Source organism: Pteropus alecto, unplaced genomic scaffold (genome assembly GCF_000325575.1).
Source record: "Pteropus alecto unplaced genomic scaffold, ASM32557v1 scaffold134, whole genome shotgun sequence".
In the NCBI taxonomy this organism is placed as follows: Eukaryota; Metazoa; Chordata; class Mammalia; order Chiroptera; family Pteropodidae; genus Pteropus; species Pteropus alecto.
The window spans coordinates 8,384,486-8,388,778 of NW_006436283.1; the positions used below are offsets into that span (position 1 = coordinate 8,384,486).

The 4,293-nt window shown below is 35.6% G+C and overlaps 1 pseudogene; it reads right to left on the reverse strand.

Annotated features, from left to right (window-relative positions):
* Window positions 1–209: 209 nt before the first annotated feature.
* LOC112480087 lies at window positions 210–328 on the reverse strand (annotated as a pseudogene).
* Between the last annotated feature and the right edge of the window lie 3,965 nt (window positions 329–4,293).

The window sequence follows — 4,293 nt, forward strand, 5'->3', positions numbered from 1 at the left end:
ATATGTCAGTCATAGAAAATAGTAATGACAGGTGAGGTTGATATTGTGTTTGTAGTAAAAATTCAATGTGGAAGCAAGATATTTGTGAATGACTGGTTAGGTTTAGTTTGTATCTTTTTTTTTTTGTTTAGACGAGGCAACCCTTGGTTGACCTCACAGATTGCAAAGACTTTGTCAGCTTACAATCCTTTATTTATTTATTTATTTTACACCTACAGCACCTGGTCTTCCTAGGTGGTCTCCCATCCAAGTACTAACCAGGCCTGAACCTGCTTAGCTTCTAAGATCAGACAGGATCGGGCATGTTCAGGGTGGCATGGCCATAGACTAGTTTATTTCTTGAGAGATTTTAACTCTATTATTTCTTTTGTTAGTCATTCTTGATAATAAATCATAGGAAATGCACTCATCTATTTTATTAAAGAGGACAGTATGATATGCATAATTTGTATTCTATTATATTTATTAGTTATGATATCATTCCATTTTTAAATTTGTATTATAGGCTAGGCCATTGTGGAAACGTAGGCGATAGTTTAAAGTTATTCCGACCTAGAGTTCTACCTGAAGTAAGCCACTTTGATTTAAGAAAATTAGCAAATACTTGCAGGCACTTTGTACTCAATGAAATTTGAGGAGATTTATTTTTCCATTCAATGGGTATGTACTGAGAATGTATTACATTCCTGGTCCTATGATAAGAAACAAAAAACTGTCTAACAAAAAAGCCTTACGTATTTCAGGTTTGATATGAGTGCACTCCTAATAACATTTTATTGAAATTTAAGTTTCTTATAGCAGCATAGAGTTGGGTCATATTTTTAAACTCATTTTGACAATTGCTTTTTCATTGGTATATTTAGGCATTTACATTTCATGAAATTGTGGATGTATTTAGAGTTAGGTCTATCATTTTTAAATTTTTCCATTTCTTCCCTCCATTTCCTTCCCTCCCCCTGTTGGCCCTTTCCTACTTTCTATTAGGTTATTTGGACCACCACCCCATTTTTTGGTTTCCATTTTAATGTATCTATTGAGATTTTGATTATACTTTTTTGAGTCATTTTAATGACTACTCTAGAAATTACAATATGCATACTTAACTTTCGTCAATCTACTTGGAATCAAAATTTTACCACTTCGATCTGACAATAGAAGCCTTGTTACCATAAGATCTTTTTGTCTCTCTCCCTTTGGGCTATGTTCGTCGCATGTACCTCTACATATTTGAAAAACCCCATCAGACATTGCTATAATTTTTGTTTTTCTATTTTGAAGAACTCAAGAGGATGAAAATAGTCTGTTATTTTTACCCAGATATTTACCATTTTTGTTGTTCTTATTACGTTCCAAATGTTCCAAACTTCTGTCTGGTATCATTTCCCTTTTGTCTCGAGAACTTTATCTGGCAATTATTTTAGAGTAGATCTGCTGGTAACGCCTTGTCTCAGTTTTCCTTCATCTGAGAATGTCTTTATTTCACCTTCATTGTTGGAGGATATTTTTACTGAAAATAGAATTTCAGGTTGACAATTATATCCTTTCATCATTTCAAAACGTTATGCTATTTCTCTCTGGTCTTTGTGGTATCTGATGAGAAGGCTAAAGGAATTCGATCAATATTCCCTATAGACAATGCATTGTTTTGCTCTGGAGCCTTTCAAGATTTTTTTTCCTAATTTTTCAGCAACTTGGTTATGATGCATCTGGGCATAAATTCGTTTATCCTCGTGACGGGTCACTCAGTTTTTTGAAACTGTGCAGTTGTTCTTTTGCCAAATTGGAAAGTTATCAGCTATTGTGTTTTTAAAATACATATTTATATTTTTCATCATTGCTTTCTTTCTCATTTCTTTCTGATAATCTAATGACACGAATATTGGACTTTGTTGTCATCCTGCATTTTCTCAATCCTTTTTCTCTCTAATATTCAGATTGGATCATTGTTATTGGTTTATATTTAAATTCATTGACTCTCTCTCTGTCATCCCCAAATTGCCACTGAGCCCATCCAGTGAGTCGTTTTAGTTTTTTAAATTTCAGTTATTATGTTTTTCAGTTCTAAAATTTCCATTAAGTTCTTCTTTATATCTTCTATTTCTTTGCTGAGACTATATTTCTATTCATTTCAGAGTGTTTGTAACTGCTCGTTAGAGAATTTGTATAACAGATGATTTAAAATATGTCTCAGATAATTCTAATATTGGTGTCATCTTAGCGGTGGCATCTGTCAATTAACTTTTCCCATGCGAATTGAGATTTCCTAACTGGAGTATGCTGAGTTATTTTGATTTGTATGCTGCCCATTTTGAACTTTATGTAATGAGACCTTGACTCTTTTCTTTAACTTATTTCCCCGTTCGCCCTGAGAATACTTGCCTGAGACACTTGTGGCTGCATCATTTACCCTGAGATAACTTCCAAATTTTGCCATGAAATAGCTCACTTTTATTATTATTTTCACGTCATTCTAATATATTGATAGTCTTTGGAAACACATGACATCGTTCTATTTATAGCATTCTGGTTTTAGTAGTGGTATTCGATCTATAAAATATAGCAATCTTGGTCGCTGAAAATGTCAAATCCTAGAAAACGCAGCATTCCTACCTGTGATGCTAACATTGTTAGCTGCAGATTCATTTGATGGATCCAATTTAGGTATACATTTCTGTTATATTAGGGTTAAAGACAAGTTCTGTTTAGAAATAACTCCAAGAAGTGTTTATATTTTATTTTCACATCGAAAACCAGTCAGATTTGCTTCCGTCTTAAAGAGGGTGTTTATATAAAATTAAATTAACGCCGGTAGTGAGCTGCACTATTTTTTTCTAAATGGGAAATAAGTTAATCCTATGAAAAATGTTGATATTTTTGTTGACCTAGGAAATTAACCTAGTTAGTTCAAGCTGACAATTCTAAGCCACCTTCTACAGACGATGGTTCCAAAGTCAATTCAGTTTTCAGAGTCTTTGAAGTGCTATTTGGATGTCCTGGGTGTGTGGTGGCTTGGTTCATTCTCAGAGTGCTTTATGACTAGGATAAGATCCGTGAAAACACAGGTCATGGTTATTCTGGAAGTTCCCAGTTTTATGGGATGGCTTTCCTGAGCTCTAAGCTCTCGGTGGTCTTCTCTCTACTTTTGGTTTTGGCTTTTGTTTATCCCCTCCGAGTCTCAGCTTTTTAATCCACCAGCCAGAGAGCTGAGACTTTAATTTCAATCCTCTTCCGTGCTCATTCACATCTGGGACAATAGCAAAAGAGAAGAAAATGCAAAGAGGGATCGACCCTACCCTTCTGGGATAAGAGTATACTAATCAGAGAAAAGTGTTCCTCTCTGAGAGCTTTGGTTCTCACTGGCCTCCACTGCCACTACAGGGCCGCAACATGAAGACATGAAGACAAGAGAAAAGGGAACACACACAGGGATTTCTGTACTCACTCACTGTTCCTTCTCTTCCCTTTACGGGAGCCAGATCCGGAGGGCTATTCTCTAGCTCTCTCTGTGCCAATGCCTACTCTGTTTTGCAGGCTATATTACATTCGGGTTTGACCAGTTGGAAGAAAAAAACTTGTAAAATCACTATAGGTTCCATGGTACATTGAATTTATTGACTTCCTCTCACCCCAATTTATCTTCTTCTCTGGACTTTTCATGGTTTTCAAATAACTGCTCCATATAATCGGTTCAAGGTTTGTAGCTACATTACAGATTTAAAAAAAAATAGAGTGTTACGTATATACTCCATCTTACCTGGAACCAGAAACTTAGTAGAAATTTAAATGGATTTCAAACTATTTTGTGGATGGAGGGGGCTGATGTATTTTCTAAATTTGATGTTATATTCAGTTTATACGGTAGAGCAGGTTTATACGAGTTACATAAATCTTGGTGATCATGATTCACACAGCTGTGAGAGATAAAGTATAGCAGACACTGTCAACGCCCCACCTGTGTAACCTCAGCATTCACCTTACGTTACTGTAAGCACCTGAGATTCTCTGCACAAAGGTGCTATTAAGCTCGCATGCATGGCCAGCTGGGAGCGCCAGAAAAGTAATTGTCCCCAGAATCATACTTCAGCAATGACAGAAGTGAGTGGGTAAATACCCACAGCTCTTTTTCTCCCTGGATGAACTAGATCGAAAGTATTCTAAACCAGCCTCCTAGAGTTTTCCTGCAAAACTGAAATCCAATTGCCTGTAGTGAAAATAAGCTAAATAATATACTTTATCGATTTCTTTTTTTCTCATCTCTTTTTCTCCCCTACTAATGTTTCTTGGAAATAAATA